Below are 11,073 nucleotides of genomic sequence, written 5' to 3'. Positions count from 1 at the left end.
GGACCTCTCATGATGTGATGTTAAGTACACACGGAGAATAAAATAATATTGTATTTTTCATCAACAACCTTCCATTTTGCGGATCTGAAAATGACATGCTCTGCCTATTTTACGAAGTTTCAAGTGGTGGCCTAAAACAAGTGCGAGGTCCCTGATTTGCATTTTGGCATACATCTAGTCTTTCATCAATACTCCTGGTATGGTCTCAGTTTCCATTGCGTTATATAAAACTGCCAGGAGAAAATCATGATCTCAGAAAAATGGGCTTCATATACCCATGTACTTCATTTGTTTAAACTACTCCTATGCCAAGAAAAATTAACTAGGTTCTCGATATTACATAAAACAACACATTGGAAATATTAAAAACTCTCACAATCTCCAAATTCTGAAGGCTGTAAATTGCTTGAGCTTTGCTCTTATCGTTCATGGTGATCAACGTGGCCTAATAGCAGAAACATCCAGGCCGCAGGGCTGGAAACTGGAAGTGTCCTAAGTTCATTCTGCTACCACCGTGTTGGCTCCCACTGATTGTCGCCGGAAGCTTGTGCCCTTTTCAGGACGGACGATGACAGCGATGTAACATTTGAAACATGGATGATGGACGCAAAAGAAGAAGAAGGTGATCAACATTTCAACTTCTCCGCTACCATTATGATTTTATATAAATCTGTAGCTTTTGACAGCAATGGGAGGGATCAACAATATGGGACTATATGTGTTCCTTCCATTGCTATTTTTTCGGCAGAATACAGGTGTGACTTAGACTCCCTGAGCTTCTGATTTCTATCTGAGGGCACCGTGTTTCAATTCTGAGAAAGGCATAGCAAAGAACATTTCCTTGTAATGTGAAGAAAAAGCAAGACAGATTCCATCCTCACTGAGGATCGATGATTGATGGAATATAATTAAATGTTGAAAGGAAGATGATGAGAAGACATTTCTTGGAGGATCAAGGCAAATTCAATGGTTCATTGGTGCGTTTTTGTCACATGTAGCAAGATACAGTGAAATGTTTTGTTTTGCATGCAATTCAGTAAAACCAAACCATACATAAGCACAATCGTAAATAAGTACAAAAGTGCAACGATTGCTCTGTGAGAATAGTAGACCTCATCGTGGCCTGGATGTTTCTGCTATTAGGCCACGTTGATCACCATGAATGATAAGAGCAAAGCTCAAGCAATTTACAGCCTTCAGAATTTGGAGATTGTGAGAGTTTTTAATATACAGTTGCCCCAACTCCGGTGGCATCTTGTGCCTTTCAAGTTTCAAGTTGCTGAAAGAATGGAGACTTACCCTGGCCTTGAAGGCCTGTTGCCCTGGTGGAGGCACTGGGCTGGAGTTGCAGGGGACGGCCTGGTGGTGGCAGCAATGGGCTGGAGTTGCAGGGGGCGGCCTGGCCTGGTGGTGACAGCAATGGGCTGGAGTTGCAGGGGGAGGCCTGGCCAGGTGGTGGAGGCACTGGGCTGGAGTTGCACGGGGCGGCCTGGTGGGAGCAGCACTGGGCTGGAGTTGCAGGGGGCAGCCTGGTGGTGGCGGCACTGGGCTGGAGTTGCAGGGACGGCCTGGTCAAGTCAAGTCAAGTCAAATTTATTTGTCACATACACATACACGATGTGCAGTGAAATGAAAGTGGCAATGCCTGCGGGTTGTGCACAAAAAGAATTACAGTTACAGCATATAAATAAAGTTAATAAGTTACTATTAGTGTCGACAAAAATTTAGTCTCTGGGGTTATAAAAGTTGGTGGTGGCGGCACTGGGCTGGAGTTGCAGGGGGCAGCCTGGTGGTGGCGGCACTGGGCTGGAGTTGCAGGGGGCGGCCTGGTGGGGGCAGCACTGGGCTGGAGTTGCAGGGGGCGGCCTGGTGGTGGCGGCACTGGGCTGGAGTTGCAGGGGGCGGCCTGGTTCACTGGGCTGGAGTTGCAGGGGGCGGCCTGGCCTGGTGGTGGAGGCGGCACTGGGCTGGAGTTGCAGGCACTGGGCTGCAGTTGCAGGGATGGCCTGGTGGTGGCGGCACTGGGCTGGAGTTACAGGGGGCGGCCTGGTGGGGGCAGCACTGGGCTGGAGTTACAGGGGGCAGCCTGGTGGAGGCGGCACTGGGCTGGAGTTGTAGGCACTGGGCTGCAGTTGCAGGGACGGCCTGGTGGTGGCGGCACTGGGCTGGAGTTGCAGGGGACGGCCTGGTGGGGGCGGCACTGGGCTGTAGTTGCAGGGACGGCCTGGTGGTGGCGGCACTGGGCTGCAGTTGCAGGGATGGCCTGGTGGTGGCGGCACTGGGCTGGAGTTACAGGGGGCGGCCTGGTGGGGGCAGCACTGGGCTGGAGTTACAGGGGGCAGCCTGGTGGAGGCGGCACTGGGCTGGAGTTGTAGGCACTGGGCTGCAGTTGCAGGGACGGCCTGGTGGTGGCGGCACTGGGCTGGAGTTGCAGGGGACGGCCTGGTGGGGGCGGCACTGGGCTGTAGTTGCAGGGACGGCCTGGTGGTGGCGGCACTGGGCTGGAGTTGCAGGGGACGGCCTGGTGGGGGCGGCACTGAGTTGGAGTTGCAGGGGGCGGCCTGGCCTGGTACTAATGTCGATGTCCTTCACCACTGCTCTACCACTCTGTGTCAGTTCTGACTGCCTTTGGAAACAGTTCCTTGAAAGAAGCATTAAATAATTGTTTGGATTCCTAGTTCAATGGGTTAAAGAACAGGCCCTTTGACCCACAATGTCTGTGCCATGATGCCAACACCATCTCTTATCTACTCAGACATAATCCATATGCTCCCATTCCCTGCATATCTATGTGCCTATCCAAACGTTTCTTAAATGCCGCTAACATTTCTGTCTCACCTTAAAGCTATGCCCTCGAGTATTTGATTTTCCATCCTGGGTAAAAGGTTCTGACTGTGTACCCTATCAATGGTCTCCCCTCAAGCTCCAGCGTTCCAGAGAAAATAATCCAAGTCTGTCCACCCTCTCCCAGTAGCTAACACCCCCTAATTCTGTAAACCACCTCTGCGTTTTTTCCACAGCCTCCACATCTTCCCTGTAATGGGGCCACCAGACTGCACGCAATACTGTAAAGCTTCCTGACTCTTATACTCAAGTCCCTGACCTATGAAGACAACCTTAGAGTTCCCCCTCTCCCCTGACTCAGTTTGAAGAAAGGTCTCGACCCAAAATGGCACCTATTCCTTTTCTCCAGAGATGCTGCCTGACCAGCTGAGTTACTTCAACATTTTGTGTCTTTGATGTAAACCAGCATCTGCTGTTCCTTCCTGCACATAACTTATGCTTTCATTACCACAAATAGAGAGCAAAGATAATAAGACTAGAACCTGGGGTATGATGGAAGTTGGAAGTTGGAATGCTGTCAGTGTTATACCTGATGGTTCATCACTGCGCACTTTAATTGTATGGTCCAGTTCAGGCCTGATAAATAGGACGCATTTTACAACATTTGTTCTGCCTCACTAGCCTCGAAGGATCACCCTGCATATGTTATTTGTGACCCATGGCAAACGAACTGACGGAAAGAGGACACATCTTTCAAGCTTTTGTTGATGAACAGATCAAATGTTGGACACTTGGTCAACAGTGGAAGTGGGTTCATGTGCTGCTACAGCACAAAGAGAACTATGTACCTGGCTGTCAGGAAACATATAACCTGAAATAAATGGAGAAATAAAGAACTGCAGATACTCGTTTATACCAAAGATAGACACAGAGTGCTGGAGTAACTCAGCGGGTCAGGCAGCATCTCTGGAGAAAAGGTATTGGTGACGTTTCTGGTCGGGACCCTTCTTCAGACTAAAGAAGGGTCCTGACCCGAAAGGTCACCCATCCTTTTTCTCCAGCACTCTGTCTATCCCTGAACTAAATGAAAGAGATTATTCCCCTCTGTTATTAGGTTTCTGAACGGTCCTGCTATAAGCTGGGGTACTGCCCGATTTACCTTTATCCCATTGTGGACATTGGACTTTGTCTGTGGAACTGGTGCGCTACAATGCTGAGAACTAGATTCTGCACTCTATATCTTCCACCTTGCTCTACCTGTTGTACTGGAGTTTGACGATCATATTTGTGAATAGTATTATCTGATATGGTTGGATAGTTTGCAAATCACAGCTTTTCACTGTGCATTATGTGACAATTATAAACCGAAACCTAAATGACAGAAATGGAAGCCTTAAAATGAGAGGTGAAGATGAATAACTTGCTGAAATAAAAAAGAATTCCTTTCTATTAATTATTATTTCATTTTTAAAATGAAGGCACAGATTTCTAAGGAGTAATAATTTGGAATGGAACAAAATTGCACTGCTGGTCATAAACCTTAAGAACAAATCTCAGGCAATTTACAGCTTTCAGATGCTGGAGATTGTGCTGGGCTGTAACGTTTCCAGTCTGGTGCTTTACGTAATATAGAGAACCTAGTTTTTTTTGTCTGGTAAGTAGGACAAGCAAACGAAGTACTAGGGGCTATGAAGCCCATTTTCCTGAGATCATGATTTAACCTGGCACTTTTACATAAGGTAATGGAAACCGAGGAGTTTAATGAAGGATTAGCGATACATCATGAGGCACCACCTTATTGTATCATGTATTTTATGGGAAAGGTACCTCTGTGAATGTCGGTTGGCGTACAGCTGGGTTATCCAGCGTGTCTTAAGCATCACGCTCCAGAGAAGGACGTTTAGGAGGGAACACTTGAGCCAACATTGGCAGAGCACACAAGGAATATCCAGGCAGCTCTGGGTTTATCAGGCTGATATCAGGGCAGAATATGGAGAGCCCCTGAACAACATCAGGTTAACTGGCACTTATCAATTGCAGTGCATGAAGGAAAACAAAGCTTTGACTGTACAGGCCGGTTAAACTACTCCACGCGGTCTGCAGCATGAGCTTTAAAGCACATTTATTTGGCAGAGCGTGTGAAATCTCCGTCCTGTTCCTGGCTTTGGTTCAACCCAGAATGATTGTGATAATTGCACTGGTGTGAAGGTGCCAGTACACAACATGGCTCACATCCAGAGCCCTGGAAAATGATGATAACGCAGTACCTTGCCTTCAGAAAGGTCCGTGTGCCTGTTAGGTGGAAAAACAATAAGTGTAGGCACAGCTCACGTTTCTTCATTGTTCCAAAACTCTGTTCAGTGCCAGTGTTAAGGCTCTTTATTTCCAAGTTTCTCTCACTTGGATTTCACATCCACTAGTTTTTCTAAAACGACTGCCTTTGTGTTCAGATTCAGGGACAGTTTCTTCCCAGCTGTTATCAGGCAACTGAACCATCCTACCACAACCAGAGAGTAGATCTGAGCTAATATCTACCTCATTGAAAACCCTCAGACTATCTTTAATCAGACATTACTGGACATGATCTTGCACTCAATGTTATTTCCTTTATCATGTATGTGTATACTGTGGACTGTGTGGGACAATAACTGCAGATGCTGGTACAAATCAAAGGTATCACAAAATGCTGGAGTAACTCAGCAGGTCAGGCAGCATTTCAGGAGAGAAGGAATGGGTGTTGTTTCAGGCTGATGAAGGGTCTCGACCCGAAATGTCACCCATTCCTTCTCTCCTTAGATGCTGCCTGACCTGCTGAGTTACTCCAGCATTTTGTGTACCCTGTGGACTGCTCGATGACTGTTGACTGGTTAGCACGCAAAAAAAAGCCATTTCACTGTACCTTGGTACACATGACAATAAACTAACAAAGCTCAGCTAAATGTCGATCAACACTATGTATTCTATATTCTGCACTCTGTTTCTTCCCCTTTGCTCTATCTATTGTACTTGAGTTTGAACTGATTGCATCTATGTTTGGTGTATCTGATCACATTGGATGGCACGCAACAAAAGCTTTTACTGTACCTCGCTACACATGACAATAACAAACCTAAACCCAAACACAACAGCTCACCAGAACATGACTATGTCCACTGCAGGTCTTTGCTCCTCGTTTTCAGTCGGATCACCAAGGTTCATTTCATTCCACCATTTACAGTCATTGTTATTACTGTGAAATTGGATCTCGTCTTCCTATCGAGCCATGAACACAGAGTCATACAGCATGGAAACAGGGCCTTTAGCCCAACTTGCCCACCCCAACCAACATGTCCAATCTACACTAGTCCCACCTGCCTGCGTTTGGCCCAAACCCTTCTAAACCTATCCTATCCAGGTACCTGTCCCAATGTTTTATAAACAATACGATTGTGCCTGCCTCAACTACTTCCTCTGGCATCCTGTTCCATATATCTACCACCCTGTGTGTAAAAAAAGTTGTCCCTCAGTTTCCTATTAAATCTTTCTCCCCTCAGCCTAAACCCGTGTCCTTTGGTTCTTGATTCCCCTACACTGGGTGAAAGACTGTGCATTTACACCATCCCTCTCTTGATTTTATACACATCGTTGACTCTAATTAAGTCTACATGGAATTACTGATTTATAAAAAACAGCAAGTACATTATTAGGTGGAATATGAATAGTAAACTTTTACAGGTACAATTCAAGGTCAGGCTACATTCTGATGCAGTTTTCTATTATCACGTACTATTAGACATGTAGAAGGTGCCCTCTAGTGGAAATGCAAAATGCCTTCCCAAGCATTTTGACATGTTTGGCCGATGATACCAATGCTATTGGAAGGCTCCATTCATACTAGGCACCCATGAGGCAGCGTTAATTATTTATTAATGCATTGTACACAGTAATTCTGATTTTGAGCAAAAAATAAACCATTGGAAGGACTCAGTGGACCCATGGAAGGAAATGGACGGGCGATGTTTGGAGTTTAGACCTTGCCCAAGTCTGGAGCAGAGGGGAGATAGCTGGTAGAAAGAGTGAAGGGAAGGAGTGGGGCAAGAGCTGGCAAGTGATAGGTGAAGCTAGGTGAGATGGGGTTGGTTGGCAGATGGTTCAGGCCCCGGAATCCTGGCAACTTCCTTGTAAAGTCTAAAATAGACGAAGATCCTTATTGAAATATAGAAAGAGGTCCATTCGGCCCACTATCATGCTCGCTCCCAGCAGTGCATGTCACAATCCCCTTCTACTTGTTTGCTTATTAGCTCCCATCTCCATTGTCTCCCATGTTTATTTTTGGCCACAAAAACCAATTAACCTTCCAGCACATCTTTAGAGTTTGGGGGGCAAACCGGATACCAAACCAAACCCCTTGCAATCATGGGGAGGGCATGCAAATTCCCACAGATGCCACCTGAGATCAGGGTCCAGCTTGGGACCCTAGAGCCATGAAGCAGACAGAAATGGCAAAGTCCAGAGGGCCCAGCTTTAATGTGAGAGGGGCAAAGTCTAAAGGAGATGTCTAAAGGCAGCGCCAGAGACCCGGGTTCCATATTTATTTTTTATTTTCATATTTTTTTCATATTTCAGATACAGCGCGGAAACAGGCCTTTTCGGCCCACCAAGTCCGCGCCGCCCAGCGTTCCACGCACATTAACACCATCCTACACACACTAGGGACAATTTTTACATTTACCCAGTCAATTAACCTACAAACCTGTATGTCTTTGGAGAGACGTTCCATCCCGACTACGGGCGCCATCTGTACAGAGTTTGTACGTTCTCCCCGTGACCTGCGAGGGTTTTCTCCGAGATCTTCGGTTTCCTCCCACATACCAAAGACATACAGATTTGTAGTTAATTAGCTTGGTATAAATGTTAAAAATTGTCACTAGTGTGTGTAGGATAATGTTAGTGTGTGGGGGTCGCTGGTCGGTGCGGACTCAATGGGCTGAAGGGCCTGTTTCCGTGCTGTATCTCTAAACTAAACTAAACAGGTGTTAAACTCACAATGAAGAATGTGGTGTGGGAACCTACCTATTTTATTTAAATCATGCCAGCTTGAAGTTGCATCAAGATTTGTTATCACCTAATAAATAGGTGATATTTATTTATATATTATTTACTAAGACATTCTTCAATGTCTTGGCAAATTTAAAGTTGAACTGTGCATAGTTTCCATTCTATTATGTGGTTTGATTTCTATGTAGGTTTATTGGAGGGCTCGTTATTGCTGCCATTATGATAGGATGCTGTGCGCATTTCAATAGGACTACAGTCCTGGACGTCTATTGTGGAGGTTTTCAAATGTCTACCGCATGGCATTATTCCAAAGGAAGAAAGGTGGATCGAGTCGGTCTATAATCTGAACAAGTTTCCCATTTCAGTTTAATTACACGAAACTGCCATTACTCTCTCTCTCTCTCTCTCTCTCTCTCTCTCTCTCTCTCTCTCTCTCTCTCTCTCTCTCTCTTTTTTTTTTTTTTTTTTTTTTTTTTTTTTTTTTTTCATTTTCAAAGACTTTATTCAGCACATTCACATGATACATCACATCAAAACCACATTCAGGGGTTACAAGTCATCAAATAATCATTATAATACAATGTTGCCTTCATTATTTACAATGCTCTCAACCCCCCGCGGTGACTAGCGCCCACGGAAGGCTTCCAGAGTCCCCGTGATCACCGCGTGTTCCCTCTCTAGGGTCACGCGCGCACGGACGTAGGCCCGGAAGAGGGGAAGGCAGCCGACTCTGGCAAGACCATCGACCGCCCGCTGCCTGGACCCGCGAATGGCCAACTTGGCCAGGCCCAAGAGCAAACCGACAGGGAGGTCCCACCCCCCCCAAAGACCCTCCCCATCCCCTGCCTTGTGTCCAAACACTAGAATCGTAGGACTAAAGTGTAACCAGAACTTGAGGAACAACCCCTTCAGATATTGGTACAGGGGCAGTAACCTCTCACATTCCATATAGACATGGAACACGGTCTCTTCATCACCGCAGAAAATACAGGCGGTCGGCGAGCCCGTGAACCGGCTCAATAGTTTATTACACACCACCGCTCTGTGCAGCACTCTCCACCCCAGGTCCCCGATGTAAAGGGGAACAACTCCCTTATAGAGAGCCCCCCACTGAGGACCGTCCCCGTCTTCAGGTGGTAACACAGACCGCCAAGATGTATCAGGGCGGTGTACGAAAGCAAGGAGGTGTAGAATGTGCAGGAGCATTCTGTACAGTGTGCGTCTCTTCGCATCACGAAACAGCACGCTGGGCATCTCGGAAAGGCGGCTCAAGTTGTGCGGAGCCGGCGCCCGGGAGAGATCCCGGAGCCTAGGCCCGATGAGCAAATCTGACGGAGCGGGGGTAAGCTCAGTCAGAACTACTCTAGGCACACGCCTCTCCTCGACACCCGCCATGACAGGGTGAGGACCGGCTGCTCCCGCAGCCACGACGTCCCCCTCCCTTTGTGGAGCAACACGTCGGCTGAAAACAACCAAATTCCTCACTCTAAGCACGTCCCGATAGAAACTAGGCAGACCCCGTAAGGCGGGTCGACTGATGCCCGCCACCGGCAGCCGCGAAACCCCCCGTAGGCAACAACCCCGACGGAAAAAATACGTGGCCAGAGCGTGCCACCTGGGGGGGTTCTCCGTGTACATATACCTCCGCAGAGTCCTGAGGCGGAGAGCCGCCACCTGGGTACGCACGCATACCAAGGACTGGCCGCCCTCCTCCAACGGGAGACTCAGGACTGCTGCGGTAACCCAATGCTTCCTATTTCCCCAGAAGAAGTCCACCAGCTTCTTCTGTAAAGTAGTTGCAAAGATGGAGGGCGGGACAAGAGTAGCCAGCCGGTACCACAACATGGAGGCCACCAGCTGGTTTATGACCAGCACCCTCCCCTGAAAGGAAAGGACTCCAAGCAGGCCTGACCAGCGTCCCAGTCGGGCGACGACTTTCATCTCCAGCTCCTGCCACTTCGCCGGCCAGGCATCCTCAGTGGGACTCAGGTACACCCCCAGATAGAGGAGGTGCGTGGTGCTCCACGCATACATCGCCATCTCCTCCGGCTGGAGTCTACCTGCCACTGACCCACTAATAGTCCAGAACATTTACTCCAGTTAATCCTGGTGGATGATGCAGCCGAGAAAGTCCTCTGGCAGTCACGCATCCTCCGCAGGTCACCAGGGTCAGTGAACGTAAGGAGCACATCATCGGCATAGGCTGAAAGAGCCACTTCCACCCCCGGACCTGGTAGAGCCAGGCCTGTCAGCCTCCTCCTCCGAAGACACAGGAATGGCTCTACACAGACCGAGTACAACTGACCGGACATGGGGCACCCCTGACGAACCCCCCTCCCAAAATGAATGGGAGCCAACAACACCCCATTAACAAGACACTCCGCTGCAGCGTACAAGAGCCGGACCCTGGCTACAAAATGCGGTCCAAATCCGAACGCTTGCAGCGTCCCGAGTAGGTAGTCGTGGTCTACCCTGTCAAAAGCCTTCTCCTGATCAAGAGACAGAAAGGCTACTGACTGACCAGTGCCCTGAGATAGATGAATCAGGTCCCTAACCAGGTGGATGTTATCCTGAATGGACCGACCAGGGACTGTATAGGACTGGTCAGGGTGAATCAGTTGAGACAGCACAGAGCCTAGGCGATTTGCCATCGCCCGTGCAAAGATTTTGTACTCTGTACAGAGGAGAGAGACCGGGCGCCAGTTCTTCAACAGGCGGAGTTCACCCTTCTTGGGCAGCAGGACAACGACTGCTCTGCGCCACGAGAGGGGCATCTCCCCGGTCGCCAGGCTCTCCCCCAGAACCTTCATGTAATCATCCCCCAGGACATCCCAGAAGGCTCTAACAAATTCTACCGTCAACCCATCCAGCCCAGGGGACTTGCCCCTCCTGAGCTGGTGCAGGGCACGTGTCAACTCCTCCAGTGATAAGGAGTCATCCAGAAGATCGGACACTTCCCTATCTACAGTCGGTAGACCCTCCCACAGGACCCGCTGAGCCTCCCCGCTGCAACCATCTGCGGAGAACAGGGTCCCATAAAAGGACCGGACTAAAGCACTGATCCTCTCTGGATCTGTGACAGAGGAGCCATCATCCGCGAGCAGCTCTACAAGCTGTTTGCGGGCTCCCCGCCCCTTCTCCAGAGAGAAAAAGAAAGGTGACGCTCGGTCCAAATCGTGCAGCATTTGGACCCGCGACCTCACGTAAGCTCCTCGGGACCGCTCAAGCAGCAGGTTCCTCAGGGCTTCCTTC

The sequence above is a fragment of the Rhinoraja longicauda genome, chromosome 20 (genome assembly GCF_053455715.1).
Source record: "Rhinoraja longicauda isolate Sanriku21f chromosome 20, sRhiLon1.1, whole genome shotgun sequence".
NCBI lineage: Eukaryota > Metazoa > Chordata > Chondrichthyes > Rajiformes > Arhynchobatidae > Rhinoraja > Rhinoraja longicauda.
This window is presented reverse-complemented; position numbering follows the sequence as displayed.